The following is a 16,792-nucleotide window of genomic DNA, read 5'->3' on the forward strand; positions in this document are numbered from 1 at the left end:
AACCAATTTAAATTTGAGAACCGCTTATTAAAAATTAGTATCCAACATAATTAAGTCGAAGGTAAGCATGCAAATGACTCATACTGCAGTACCAGGGGTAGAAGTGATCGACTTGTCACATATAGGACATTTTCCACAAAAAATATAGGACAAATATAGGACACATTATATGAATAGTTACGCTATGAAAAAAGAAATAATACATACATATTATTTATTTATTCTCATCAATGATTTTGTTTTAAAAAAACCTCCAAACAAAATACACCTGAAATGACTTTCCTGTAGTTGAAAGAATAATTTTTGAAAAAATCGTACTTTGTAGACAAAAAAAAAAAAAAAAAAAAAAAAAAAAAAAAAAAAAAAAAAAAAAAAAAGTGAAATTTATTGATAATTAACACAGCAACTCACAAAAGTGTCACAAACATAGCTTATATAAATAAATAAAAGCCATCTTTGTGTTGAGAACTAACATGAAATAACCAATGCTTTGTAGCACAAACATACAGATATTTGTTCTATAAAATTCCACAAAAAGAAAAGATTGCAAAAAGACTATTATAACATTCCGATCAGAAAATGCACTGAACACAAAAATATACCCGCGAAAACAAAAACCAAAACAAACCACGAAAACAAAACCAAAAAAAAACCACGCTGGAAAACAAAACAAACTGCTGTTGCCAAACGCAAAATTCTAAAACCAACTTCAGAATTCGTTCTCGAATCTCCACCCACTACAGTGACGTCATATTGCTGTGGCTAATGAGAGAAGATGCCTGTTGCAGTATTTAGCGAGTTGTTTTTTTTAATTTGAAATTCGTTTGCACACGTACTTTCGACGAAAAATCCGAAGTCAGATAGTTTGTTTACTGTTGTTTTAAAGAAATAAATTGGATAAAAAACAGGAATATAGGAAATATAGGACATTTTCCAAAAAAATAGGAAATATAGGACGATTTTCATACTTTTTTTGAAAATATAGGAAATATAGGATATATAGGACCACTTCGACCCCTGCAGTACTGTAGCAGAAAATGGATAAAAATGGTAATTTTAAAGGAAACTCTGTTGCATCCTGGGTCCAAATTATCAACTTCTGACCCCCGTTGCAGCCAAACTAGGGCCTATGCAGTCAAACCCCTTTACCTGCGCTCATACCTAGTGTAAATTGACTTATGTCTAGAATTTTATCCAAATCCGTGACCCTCAAGTTTGTGCCGTTCGGTAGTGAGTTAAATGTGTCACCTGATGCAATGTGCAGATAGCCCAGTTATCACATCCTGAGATTGCAGTTTCGTTCTTAATAGAACTCCTCAGTCAGGAATAGTAAATAACCGAGCTGGAGGCAACCATTTGTAAAAATAATCAATAAAAATAAAATCCCGCCCCCCTTCCCCAGTTTTTTTTATTCATACTAAATATTATACAAAAACAGCGCTTAGTAAATCGTGATATTTAAAAAATTATACCATAATATATGAAGCAACTGTTAAAAAACAAATTATCTATAGAGTATGAAATAGGGACAATGTTAATCTTCTTTACTAATAATAAAGCTGAAAGTCTCTCTGTCTGGATGTCCGGAGGATGTCTGGATCTCTGTGATGCGCATAGCGCCTAGATCGTTCGGCCGATTTTCATGAAATTTGGCACAAAGTTAGTTTGTAGCATGGGGGTGTGCACCTCGAAGCGATTTTTTGAAAATTCCATGTGGATCTTTTTCTATTCCAATGTTAAGAACAAAACTGTCATAAGATGGACGAGTAAATTACGAAATTATCATAACGTGGAGCCGTAACATGGGCACAAGCCAATTGGCGAGATACGAAATTATCATAACGTGGAACCGTAACATGGGTAGAAACCAATTGGCGAGAAAATTCACCATACATTATTTGTAAATATACCGGCGAACCAAAATACCTTTTAATTTTTCTATTACGGGCAAAGCCGTGCGGGTACCACTAGTTTTAAATACATAAACGATCATGTTGAAAAAATTGCTAGATTAAAAAAAAAACTTAATTTTAAGCGGACAAAGTAGTTTTTATTTTTCTTTTTTTGAGATGTGTCACTTATCTTTGCCACGGTGCGATAAAGAAATTCATATAAGTACGCCCGTCCTGCTCATAAAACAAGATTTTCTGTCTTCTGATCTCTTGGTTATGGATCTTGTCCAGATCATGTGACTCTCTATCAGCCAATCATAAAGAGAATAAAAGCACGTTAAAGTAAAATCAATAACCAATCTTGATTGTTTGCAAAAAAAAAAAAAAAAAACATAACAGTCTAAGAATATGCCCTATTAACAGCCCCTAATCCCAATATTATTATGAACTCCCCTAACTAACGACCAGGCATGGAACTCAAAAAACAGGAAAAGGGTGTCACGGTGACAGGCTGTCCCTTTCTTCCAGCCATCGTTTAATGAGAGTGACGACAACAAACCGTCACGCGAATTGTGGCTTTACATATCAACCAAAAGATCAGTGACAGCCTACCTGGTCGAGAATAGATGCCTGGGCAAGCGTGACGAGAAACAAGCGTCGTCTGCGTCTATTCAAACAAACATCTCTGAAATTGATTACAGAGATAGAGTTCAAGAGCGCTCACAAAACACGAATTGGTTCTGACTGTGGTGGTGTTGATGGAATCTGGGGCAATTATAGCCTTATTAAAATGTGTGGAATTCGATTATAGTGTTGCCAAACTGAGTAAATTAATGATATACGCTTTCTGGAAAAAAAAAAAACTTCAGAAGTTCAAGGAAATTTTCATTTAGTAGTAAGAAAAACCTCGCATTCTGTAAGAGAATGGAATTCAAATTTAATTACGAAATTTAGTTTATCCAGAGGCGCAGCAAGAAAATCCTTAACGGGAAACTAAAAATAGCCTAATCTGCTAAAAGCAGTCAGAGTTTGATTTGAATTTTACATAAACAGCCACAAGTCGTGAAATTGATTAGATGATGAGAAACATCATCAAACAGAAGAGAATTAACTTGAATTTTCATTATAGGAATTTCATTTTGAACGCTCTGTTATTATAATGTGCGAATCAAAAAGAAAAACAATTATCCATAGAAAAATGCACAATAGGTAAAGATAATGGACAGAATGAACCATTTAGTGGTAAGTTATGCTTAGTGTAGGTCTTTGGCACAAATTAAATTTTTATATTTTGACCTTTCGAAACAATATATATTGTGCAATAAGATTTATTATGGTTTGAAGAATTGAGATATATGTGAAAATCATAGCTTTGTGTGAAGAATTACAAGGCCTCCTCTTGTATCAAAGGGGAAAAAATAATCAGACTTCCATAAAAATAGTATTAAAAATAAATAATTGTTTTTGGTTGGCATAGTTGAAACAAGAAGTTCCGTCTAGAACTAGACGAGCCTACTTTCCCGTATACCCATACTACTTTCTAGTACCTGATCAATATTCTCAAAAATAGCTAAAATCGCAAATTTTTTCAAACATATTTTTTTTAATATTTTAAGCTGATTTCTAGGAATAAAATATTCCTTACTTTTCTTCAAAAAAACGAACAAATAAAATAGCAGCACCTTTTAAACAAAGCAGCTAATACACCATCGTTCCATTAAAAAAAAATTTTAACAGCTTTCAAAACGAAAAAATAATAATAATAAGTTCATTAAATAAATACATCATATAAAAAAAATAGTTTCTTTTTCCCCTGTTGCCAAAAATAATTTTTTAAACGAATTAATGCACTTACCAAAATGAAAAAAAAACAATAAAATGTCAACTTAAAGAAATAATTTTCATTGTCAAAAAAAAAATCGTCTGCGCATATTTTTCGAGTTTATTCACCGAAAACTAAATACCTAAATTAAAACTTTAGCGTGAAAATAAAAACAAATCATATCAACAATAATTATTTCACAGTTAAAACCACAGCAGCGGAGTCGGAGTCAATCTCATTTTGGGATAAAAGAGTCGGAGTCGAATATCCAAGAATCGGAGTCAGTCATTTGTCCTCCGTGTATAAATGTTTGCCAAAACTACGAAGTCAGAGTCGAAGTCGGGGAGTCGGAGTCCGATTAATTGTCGGGAGAGTCAGTGTCTAGTGCCCCTAAATTCTCGGAGTCGGAGTCGGGAGTAGGTCGTCAAGAGCTATTTCCAACAAAGTTTGTTTGAAGTAAATCCGCCTTTAAGTTCGGAATCTATATTGACTTTCAGTTTCCCCTTAGGCGCTAATGTTAAGAGATTTGAACTGTTCAAAATTGAACGAAAACTTGTTCAAATCAAAAAGATATTTTCGATACATGTTTTTTATCAAAAGTTTTTCCCTACAAAGTTTGTTTGAATCCACTTCGCTTCTAAGTTCAAGATTTATTTTTGATTTGAATTTCCCCGTAGGCGCTAATGTTAAGTTTTTTTGAACTGTTCAAAATTGAACGAAAAATTGTTCAAATCAAAAAATGAATTATGGGAATGAGATGTCCTCGCCGAGATCTTTTTAACAAAAAAAAATTTGTTCGAATCGGACTACTCATTCAAAAGTTATTAGGGGGGGACAGACAGACAGACCGACAGACAGACAGACCGACAGACATTTTTGCCCATCTCAATACCCTACTTTCCAATTTTTAATTTTTCAATATTTATTAACTATTTTATTTATTTTTGATTTTTTTTTGTTTTTCGGGATATTTTTAAGATGTATTAAGCCTTCTTTCATGCTTTTTTCTTCTTTCTCTGATTTTTACTGGGAAAGTAGGCTAAAAACTATGGTAAGTGCATCCCATCTTAGATATTCCACAAAAAATTTGACTTATAATTAGGGATTGCAATACTGGTATACCGGTATACCAAATACCGGTATTTCGAGAAATTTTGCAATTTCGTAATACCGGTATTTGCTGAGGAAAATACCGGTATTTTCGGTATTAGCTGAAAATAATAGTTTTAATTCAAGAATTTTCAATTTAACTTATTAAATATCTACTTAAATTTTAAAAGTACATTTATTTTCCCAGAATACAGAACAGAAATCAACCTATTCATGTAAAAATTTAGCTTCAAAGGCATGAACTAATAGAATATCATTAAAGATAAGTATTTTTGCACCATGTTTTTATTTTTTCTATTTCCCTGGTCAGTCATTTTTAGCCTACTTTCCCAGTAAAAGTCAGAAAAAGAAGAAAAAAGCATGAAAGAAGGCTTAATGCATCTTAAAAATATCGTGAAAAACAAAAAAAAGTCAAAAATAAATAAAATAATTAAATAAATATTGAAAAATTAAAAATTGGAAAGTAGGGTATTGAGATGGGGAAAAATGTCTGTCGGTCTGTCTGTCTGTCGGTCTGTCTGTCTGTCGGTCTGTCTGTCTGTCTGTCTGTCGGTCTGTCTGTCTGTCCCCCCCTAATAACTTTTGAATGAATAGTCCGATTCGAACAAACTTTTTTTTGTTCGAAAGATCTCGGCGAGGACACCTCATTCCCGTATTTCACTTTTTGATTTGAACTATTTTTTGTTCAATTTTGAACAGTTCAAAACAACTTAACATTAGCGCCTACGGGGAAATTCAAGGCAATTCCGAACTGTGAGGCGAATTTGCTTCAAACAAACTTTGTAGGAAAAAGCTTTTGATAAAAAACTTGTATATAAGATATCTTTTTGATTTGAACAATTTTCCGTTCAATTTTGAACAGTTCAAATCCCTTAACATTTGCGCCTACGGGGAAACTGAAAGTCAATGTAGATTAGGTACTTGAAGGCGGATTTACTTCAAACAAACTTTGTTGGAAATAGCTCTTGACGACCTACTCCCGACTCCGACTCCGAGAATTTAGGGGGACCTGACACCGACTCTGACTTCTGTTCCTGACAATTAATCGGACTCCGACTCCCCGACTTCGACTCTGACTTCGTAGCTTTGGCAAACATTTATACACGGAGGACAAATGACTGACTCCGATTCTTGGATATTCGACTCCGACTCTTTTATCCCAAAATGAGATTGACTCCGACTCCGACTCTGCTGCTGTGGTTTTAACTGTGAAATAATTATTGTTGATATGATTTGTTTTTATTTTCACGCTAAAGTTTTAATTTAGGTATTTAGTTTTCGGTGAATAAACTCGAAAAATATGCGCAGACGATTTTTTTTTTTTTTTTTTTTTTTTGACAATGAAAATTATTTCTTTAAGTTGACATTTCATTGTTTTTTTTTTATTTTGGTAAGTGCATTAATTCGTTTAAAAAATTATTTTCGGCAACAGGGGAAAAAGAAACGATTTTTTTTTATATGATGTATTTATTTTAATGAACTTATTATTATTTTTTCGTTTTGAAAGCTGTTAAAAAATTTTTTTAATGGAAAGAAGTGTATTAGCTGCTTTGTTTAAAAGGTGCTGCTATTTTATTTGTTCGTTTTTTTGAAGAAAAGTAAGGAATATTTTATTCCTAGAAATCAGCTTAAAATATTAAAAAAAAATATGTTTGAAAAAATTTGCGATTTTAGCTATTTTTGAGAATATTGATCAGGTACTAGAAAGTAGTATGGGTATACGGGAAAGTAGGCTCGTCTAGTTCTAGACGGAACTTCTTGTCCCTTTTGTGAAATGGTGTAATTTTAAATGCATTTGTCCGATGAACAATTTATTCAAAACATCAATGGCAGGAATACTTCATGATTTTTTTTCCTTAAATATTTGTCTCAACTGTACTAAATTATGACATAAAATGTTTCTTGTTAACATTACAAATGGTAATTTGTACTGTTACTAATGGAATATCATTAAACAAAAGTATTTTGTGCACCATGTATTTATTTTTTCCATTTTCCTGATTGCTCATTTTCCCTTTCGGAAAAGTTAATTTCGAGTGTAATTTTGAATGCCCCCCCCCCCCCCCACTCCTTTGTCCGATGAACAATTTATTCAAACCACCAATTGCAGAAATGTTTTTTTTTTCCTTAAATATTTGTCTCAACTGTACTAAATTTTGACAAAAACTGTTTCTTGTTAGCATTACAATTGGCAATTTGTTGGCACCAGTATTAGTTTGTTGTGCCGTCTCGCTATTTGGCTTCTTACTTGGCAAGATAATATTTAGAAATTATATACTGCCTGGAAAATTTGCATAGAAGAAAAACATAAAGATGTTCCACGAATTCAGTGCTATTTTCAGATATTTTCATAATTATAATTGCAAAGAATTTTGAAAAGAAAGCTAAAACGAATAAGAGAAACTAACAAGATCAAATTTAGTCAATTTTATAGTAAATTTCAAACCAAAGGCTAATAAAAAGTAAACACAAACCCCTCCTGTTCAAGAGAAAATTATGTTAATATTGGAAAAGTATCGTTTCTCAGGAAAAAAATTTCAACTAGCTTTAAATTAAAAAAAAAAAAAAAGAAATACACACAATACGAAAGAAACACACACACAAAAGGGTTTAAGAAAAATTACATGCAACAGACCGAATTTTTTTGAAGATAAAATACTTTTAGGCAATTAAATTGGAGGAGGTGTATCACGCATTGTTAACAGTACCACCGACCTGCGTGAATTCAGAGTAGTTTCAACTGTAGGAAAGTTGAGCTCTAAAATGAGTTCCAGGCTTAGAGACAATTCAATAGATGCATTATGTTTTTTACTAGTGATGATTTTTTATTATGACATTTGTTCCTTCATTTTATATTTGTTCACAATGCGTTTTCATAATAATACAATTTTTGTACAAAATTATGAAATGTGGCAACGAAACAATTGGTTTTCAAGCATTTTTTGAAAAAATTCAAATTTCGGTATTACGTTTTAAAAATACCGAATACCGGTATTGAATTTTTGGTCCGGTATTGCAATCCCTACTTATAATATAAACAAGAACAATATGGTGAAGATATATTCGAGTACTTATAATCATTAATTTTATTTAAAAACAGTAAGAATCGTGATTTCGATGAAGAGCCGGGATTTAAAAGAGCAAACTTGATATTCTTCTGTGGTTCCGCGATTCCCTCCCCCCCCCTCCCTCTCGTGTCCAGCAGTTTTAATCTTTCCATAATTTTTGCTACTTTCTTCTTCGTCTTTTTTTTTCTTGTATTATAATGTATACAAATTTGCTAGTTCTGCCGCAGAAGCTGCGTTGGAGTTTTAAGAGGGTTTTTAACAAACAAATTTGAGATTGACATCATGAAAAAAAAAAAAAGACTTACATGGCCAAGATAGAAATTGATTCGCTTTTGTTTCCCTTTATCTCTTTTTTGTATTTCTCTCTTTTTTACTTCCTTCAAAAAAGGAAGTATTGTATTCGCGAAAAAAATTTCACTCAAAAATCGGCCTTAATTTCTATTTTTCTCACCCCCGAATGAATGTTGAGTTTTTTTTCGACCCGATCACACGTGGATATATACCTAGGAACCTACAGACACTCGAAACATCCATTTTGACGACCCCCGAGTTAATTACAACGAATTTTCTCGTGACGTCTGTATGTACGTATGTGCGTATGTGTGTATGTATCTCGCATAACTCAAAAACGGTATGTCCTAGAAAGTTGAAATTTGGTACGAAGACTCCTAGTGGGGCTTAGTTCTGCAACTTTCCTTTTGGTTGCATTTAGATGTTCCTAAGGGGGTCTTTTGCCCCTTTTTTTGGGGGGGGGATCATTGTTAATTTCGATTTAAACTCAAGTGGTGTTATAATTTACCGGACACTTGGCGATATATCGCCAGTCTTTTGGTCGCCAAGTTGTCGCCAACTTAGCGACAAATTTGGCGATGTTTTTTTTTTCTTTTTTTTTAATTTTAAATTTGGTTTCAATTTGGCCACTGTTGGTGATATTTAGAGAGTAAGATATTGAATTTCATTAAAATTGCCAATAATGGGGAAATGACATTGAATTGGAGTAAAAGGAAGTCATGTGAGGCACACATCAGATCGTTATAAAGGCTATACAGCTTTTGGAGCACTTCTCTCTTCCTATTACATTTACTTCAGCAGCTGTTGGCATGTGCCATGTGCAATATTTTTGCATTCTCAACAGGATTTGAAGTCGTCTTCAGAGCGCTCAGTCTTCGAAGTGTAGACAAGTACTTTTCAACACAACTTACTTTTAATACAAAGTTCAAAATTTTCCCTGCGTGCAGAAGTGTCTAGCGACATAGCGCGCCTTGTCGAAATCTGCACCAGTGCGGTACTCTTCCCATGTCATGCCCAAGGCCACCGGCAGCCAAGAGCCCTTGTCAATTTGGTCACTGGGACCTCTCCTCCCATAAAATGTCTAAAACTTTTACTGCTCCAATTTCAAACCTAGCCCTCCCAAGAGCCGGGTCTTTAGTTTCCGACTAGGCTAACATGACCTCTCGTCGGCCACTCCAGTGAAGAGCAGATAAGAGAAACCCAAGAAGTTCCGGTAAAATGGACAGACTTGAATAAATTGATGCCGTCTGAGAAAGATTTCTGCCGGAAGCAAGTAAACAGCAGTATCTGCATAAACGAGTTTTCGAGATATACCGGTTTGAAGAAACGCGTTTTGGAATCAATAACAGTTGAGAAATGTTGGGAATTCGACGCTATTTTCGCGCAGTTTTTTTTCCAGCGGAAACCAATCAAGCAAGCTTGCACATTAAAGCTAACGTACACAAAATGACAAAAATGCTTTCAAAAAAAAAAAAAAAAAAATGCAGTTACTGTCCTTTGCCTGCCCACGGCGGATTTGCTTTTGTGATTAAGTGTTGGTAAACTTCAAAGGAACAAGGATGGCGCAGTGAGGGATTCAAAAACCAGGAAAGGGCACAACGCCCTTCTAAAAATACTAAAATACTTGAGCAAAACATTAAATGCAAGGAGGACAGGAGATGGAAAGGGAAGGTGTAACAGTTAATTTAGATATTTTATTCAGAAAGTCCAGAAATAGCATTAGATCAGGACACAGCCATGTTTAATTTTAAAAACGATATTTTCACTGTAACTATCATAGTACTATTTTGCCTGGATAGTGCGACCCCCCCTCCTCCATGCCGCGGGGGTGTTATTTACGCAACTGTCGAGTCACATACGGTTTTCATATCCCTAAGTCGCTAGTTTATAAAAAAATATTTTGGAACAGAAATAACTATATTGTATTTGCCTGTGATCAAAGACAGCGCAAAGCACGTTATCAACCGATTTCTACATCGTTTGCAGGTGAAAATTTTAATAATCATCGACTTAAACACATTGCTGATAATGATAATCCTTTGACAGATTACAATTCTAAAAATGTACACATGAAGTTTCCTACATGACTGGTCTTTTGGATATTCTATTCCTAAAGATCACAATTAAGGTCTTCAACATTAACTCAAATTTTGCATGACTCTACTCACCACCATATTTTCTGACTTCAAAAATCCAACGACATCACGAGGTAATGGCTCGTAAAGTCATGTTCTGCCATCAACCGTGCTCAAACTTCGAAAAAAATCCCTCACGAAATTATATAGAAAATACATTCGCGTGACGAATAGTTCTCCGCCTAATCCAGTAGCCATCAAATTCCAACGATTGGAATTCGATGATGAGAACCAACCTTACCATGATTCCCCAAAGATCTCATTCTAGGTCAGATTTCTAAAAAAAGGATTCTTCTTTGTCTCCTGTGAAAAAAAGTAAATCTTTTTCCGATGTGCGTGAGACGGAGTTCTTCCTCATTAATCAGTTTTTCTTTTCATGTTCGACAAGGGAGTGGAAGGGATCGAAGAAAGAATACCCGGCAGACGACGGATTGTTTTGCTTTTGCTGCTGGAGTAGGTCAGTGTCGCAGATTCTGCGATACGATTAGTTTTGCTAATGATAATGGATTCTGAATGAAAGGAGTTATTTTCCGACGACTTGTTCTGGGTCATGTCAATGTCAAAGGCGAGGCTTATTAGGGTCTTCTGGACTCCGCTTGAAAAAGAAGCTTCTGTAAAGATTTATTGATAAAGTCTGGGGTTAATATTGTTTTGAAATATTTTTTAAAGACAAACAGAAGTCCTTACACGCCCTCTGCATTCATCGGCTGTTTAGCTGTTAATTTAAACGCAGCAGAGACATTCGAGTAGTAAAATTTCCTCATTCCTCGGTGACTTCAAACAAACAAACGTAAAATCGACGACACTACTTACAAATACTGCGGGTCACCATCAGTTCAAAAATTTTGATTGATGAGGAGTCTGAAATCAGTGCAAGTTCCCGGAAACAAAACCCATGCCCACGCATATGAAAATACATTAATTTAGCAATCTAGGGGGGGGGGCAATTGCCTCTTCTTGACCTCCCCCTACTGCCTACCAACATAATGTACAGATGAGCAAAGGCGTAAACAGAAATAACTTTAACGGGCGCCCGTCCATATTGTTTACGCTTATTTCCTTACATCTATTTCACCTCTCATTTCGAAGGTCTTCAGGTTCGGACCAACAGGTGTCCCTTCTCTCTCTCCCCCCTCCCCCCCTGCGAGTGCCCCACAGAAGAGTGGTCTTTTAGCCTACTTTCCCATGAAAGCTTTCAAAAAAACAAAATGACTAATGACATGAAAGGATGAAAGAGGGCTTTAATTTATCGTAAAAATATTGCTAAAGAAGAAAGGGGGGGGGGTTGATTACATAATTAATGAAATATCGAAAAATAAAAAAATAAATAGGGCTTTGAGTTGGGGTAATGTGTTTTGGTCGGTCTGTCTGATAGTCTGTGTCCCCTCCCCCTTAGAACTTTTGAATTAGTATTTGTATTCTGACAAGCTTTTTCTAATTTGAAAGATCTTCGGCACGATACCTCATTCCTATATTTCATTTTTTAATTTGGACAATATTTCTCCAATTTTGAACCTTTCAAAAAAAATTAACACTAGAGCTCAGGATGGAATTTAAGGCAAATTTAAATTCTGAACTGAAGGAAGAATTTGCTTCGAACAAACACCAACTTTTGAGCTAAATATAAACAAAAAAGACTGCTTGATTTGATTTTTTCAAAGTAATATTTTGAACTGTTCAAAAAACTTAACATTAGCGCCTACAGAAAAATGTGAAGCACATATAACTCCTGCTCTAAAAAGTTTATTTAATTCGAGCAAGTTTTATTGGGAAAAACCCCTGACATAGGGTCAATAGGAAATCTCACCAAGAGTGTTTACATGGATTTCTACAGAAACTTCGTCAGACGTTGCCAATTTTGCGAAGCTGACGTTGTATTTCAAATATCATTTTTAGCACCAAGTGTGTCGAGATCTTGCAAAATGGTCACCTATAAATCACCAAATAGTCACCAAATCTGGCGAAATATTGCCAAATAGGCGATAAGTTTGTAGGGGTATTTTATATATTGTCTAACAGCTTTTTTTTTCCATAAGAGAGGCAGGAATGTTTTGTTTTTAGGAATTGCCTCAAGTTGTGAAAAAGTTACGATTAAAATAATTTGCAGCGCGATGCTATTGAGGGAGAGAGAGAGAAAGATTTTACATACCGAAAAACCGAAGTTAATAAACGGGAAAATAGGTTCACATTTAGTGATTCATTTTCCTTGCATACACCATTTACATTTAATTTGTAATAGATATTGTCTATGGATGATCTCTCATGAATGTCTAGGTGTTTTATAGAAAGTTTGGGGAACAAGAATAATAAATAGAAGATCCCTTCCCCTAAAGAATTTCTGGATGCTGCTACCATGCATCCGACCTTTGAAATTTTTTGAAATGGTGGGTTTGTCTTCTTTCCAAAACATCAAAAATTTCAAGCAAATACAATTCGTCTATGAAAATGATCGATAAGCTAAACTAATCAACTCAGTCAACAGACCAAACATACAATTCCGATCCCAATCAACGAAATCATTTCCATATCTTTCCCATTCCCCACGCGCGCATTCATGACTTTCTCTCGGAAACAAAAACAAACACCGACGATTCGTTCGAAGCATGCCCAGTGACCAAGATCCATAACTAATCTTCCCAGGGAGGCGGGAGAGAGAGAGGAATCCTTGGGAAGAGAAAGAGCCGCATTGTTGCTGCATCAACTGGTGGGTTTAGCTTGGCTAGCTCCCCCGATCGTTTGCCGTGTCCCATTTTCCTATGTTTCACTTGAGTACCTGCCGATGAGGCCAAGGACCCAGCTGTTTAACAAGCTCCCATCTCCAGTGGTGTGTCTTTATTAAGAACTTTGAACAAAAGACATCGCCTGGATCTACTTGGATGTTTGGTATTTTTAAAAACAGTTTAGTCTTTGAACAGGCATAATATGCCTGGATTAAGGGTTAAATGAAACCGACGTTGGAAGACGGAGCTGTGTAATTGATTGGAGTGATATTTGAGAGCTGTTCGTTGACTATCTGTTCGAACCAAATGATAATTTAAGAAGAAATTTTCCTTTCAGCAAAGAATTGCGAGTTTTTATTTATTTATTTATTTTTTAAAATCGTTATTAACTTGACGTATTAAATATAGAAGCACTCTTTTGTAATGGAATTATCGGCTCGATCTGAATAATCAAGAAGAAACAACTCTCAGCAAAATAGCAAGATTCAAGTTCTTATTGACATTACCGCACGCTCGAAATGTCCCGTAATGTTTTTTTTTTTCTTAATAAAGTCTAATTACTAATCTTTACTAATAATAAAGCTGAAAGTCTCTCTGTATGGATATCTCTCTGTCCGGATCTCTGTGACGCGCAAAGCGCCAAGCCCGTTCGGCCGATTTTCATGAAATTTGTCACAGAATTAGTTTGTAGCATGGGAGTGTGCAATTCGAAGCGATTTTTCGAAAATTCAATTTTATTCTTTTTCGATTCTAATTTTAAGATAACCGAGCAAAATTATCATAAGATGGACGAGTAAATTACCAAATTATCATAACATGGAACTGTAACATGGGCAAGTCAATTGGCGAGAAATTCATCGTGCATTATTTGTAAAATATACAGGGGAACCAAAAGTCCTTTTCATTTTCTTCTACGGGCAAAGCCGTGCGGGTGCCACTAGTAATAATAATAAAAACGAAGAAGTTTAAACTGTCTTTGGGTAATGTTACGATAAGGAAGGCTCTTCCCGGAAAAAAATTTTAAACTGATGTCTTAAAGATGCAAATTAAAGCCATCTTTAGCAAACTTATAGCAAGGGGTTTAAGCTTCGCTCCAAAAAATTTTGCTAGTTTTTTTTTTTTTTTTTGAGCAATCACGATTGATTATTGTTCTCGTTTGACTGTTTTTTGGCGTTACACTGATTTTATTTTCTCGCCAGCACCCTCTGCAGCATCACCGTCGAACGGCCGCCTCACGATGCTGCTCCTCTTGTAAAAACCGTGTCTAGGTTGCGTCCATATCCTACACACACACACGCATACATACACACACGCGCATACATACACACACCTACACACACGCGCATACATACACATACACACACACACTCATGCCTGCACATATACACAAACACACATGCCTAAATACACGCACACGCGCGTACACACACAGCACTGCATACACAACACTCACACACATGCATACATACACACACCTACACACACTCCTACACACACATACACACACTCATGCCTGCACACAGACACAAACACACATGCCTACATGCACACACACACGAACGCCTCACGCGCGTATACGCACAGCACTGTATGCACAACACTCACACACATACATACATACACTCACACACACACGCACCCACACACATGCGCCTACACAAGTACACACGCGCATACATACACGCACACGCTCGTGATTGCGAAAAACAAAATTTGAATTCAAGATGCCAAAAATTCCAATTAATACAATTCTCTTTCTTTGTTTTTTAATTGACGAAATCCGAAGACCTTGGTTTTGAACTTCCTATATGGACATCAGAAAAAATCCTCCGGGGATTTTCTTTTTTTCCTTTGAGTTGGAGTTTTAAAAACGCAGTTTTACGCTATCTAGGGGGATTCTTTTCCTGATTTTCCCCCCCTCAAACTTCAGTCTTTATAATGCAAATCTAGGTTATCTTTGAATTTAAAGGAAGGAGGGAGTGAGCTCGGAGATTTTGTCCCGGAAAATTTTCAAAATTGAAATTTAAAAACTGAAATTTTAAATAATATTTAGTGACGTTCGTGTAATATCACCCAGAATGGTTTGAAATTAAAATCTTAACGTTGAGGAAATCTTTGATGAAAAAAGTGCGGGGACGGTCACCCCCCCCCTCCGCCCTCCTTTAGAATCGCCGCCACTTTTTTTTTACTGGTGAATATGTGAGTTTATATATATATATATATATATATATATATATATATATATTTTTTTTTTTTTTTTTAATGTTCCATTTGATCAGCAGAACTTTGCATATTATTAGTTTCATCTATAATGGGGTAGTTTCCATCAGTCAACAGTACTACTTTTAGGGACTGAAGTTGATAGAAAGAGCAACAATAACAAAAATAAATAAATAAATAAGCATGGAGCGAGGAAAAAATTCAAAAAGTTATTTTCAAAACGTTAAATTTTTAATTATGTTTTTAAAATGTCCGATTTTTCAAAAAAGGCGTGGTCGTACAAAATGAAATTGAATCTGCGCACCAATTAAAAAATATTTTTTTAAATATTAAACTTTGTCAAATTGTTTAAAAAATGGTCAGATCTTATGTTTTTAAGCATGCTCTTTCAGAAAAAAATACTTTTAAAATTTCGGAAACGACATTATTTTTGATTATATTAATTTTCGGTTAAAGGTACTGTTTGGACGACTTACCTTGGCGACAATAGAAATATTGCTTAAAGTTTTCGATATCTGCAGGGATAGGCAACACGCCAGTATTTAGAAATTGAAATGTTGAATGGCGCCAATTCCGAATTTTTTAGTGAGCAATACCGATAAATAATTTAAATTGCCAAGAGACGTACCTTTAACGGAAAAATATCAATTCCTGTTTATGTGAATATTCGTTGAGTAAAAAGTACTGCAGTGGTCGCCGCTTATATGAATCACGTTTGTTCTAAGCAATTTTGATTCCATAAAGCGGTTGATACAATAAAGCGGCTAATTCAGAACAGTTGGATTTTGCTCTGTTTTTGATAATTTGATTCATTAAAGCGGTTGATTCAATTACCAATGATTCAATTAACCGGCGTCTACTGTATACGAAAAATAACTTCTTTATAAAAATTTTCATCATGTTCTGTGGAATTTTCATGCATTTTTAAGCCAAAACTATATTTACACAGCTCTTGAGAGGGAAAATAAAGCTTAAAAGAATGGGGTTGTTTCCTTCAGTCAAAAGTAGTACTTTTTGTCACTGAAATTGATAGAATAAGCAAAAAAAAAAAAAAAAAAAAAACATGGACCCAGAAAATACTTTTATTTTCCCAACAGTTATTTTTTAATTAATTTTTTTAAAAGACCGATTTTTCAAACAAGGCATGGTCTTGATGACGTCACAAATGATGCTCTTTGGCGCATCTTTCTACCGCGATTCCACATTATGATAATGAAGGAGAGAATTAAAATTGCGCTCTACGCTTGCTATCAACCATATCGTTGCCAATACACGTGAGTAAATATGCGAATTAAATATTTTGCTCTGTGAATGGCAACACAGAATGGCATTTCATCATTTGTGATGTTATCGGACAGAAACATTGAAAACACTCCGATTTAAGTAATTTTTTAAACATATTAAACTTAAACAAGTTATTTTAAAAAGGTCAGATCCTATGTTTTTAAGCATGCTCTTTCAGAAAAAAAATACTTTTAAAATTTTGGAAACGACTCCATTCTACTTTGCTTTTGCTTAGGACGCACTTTTGTTA

The sequence above is a fragment of the Uloborus diversus genome, chromosome 7 (genome assembly GCF_026930045.1).
Source record: "Uloborus diversus isolate 005 chromosome 7, Udiv.v.3.1, whole genome shotgun sequence".
NCBI classification, from domain to species: domain Eukaryota; kingdom Metazoa; phylum Arthropoda; class Arachnida; order Araneae; family Uloboridae; genus Uloborus; species Uloborus diversus.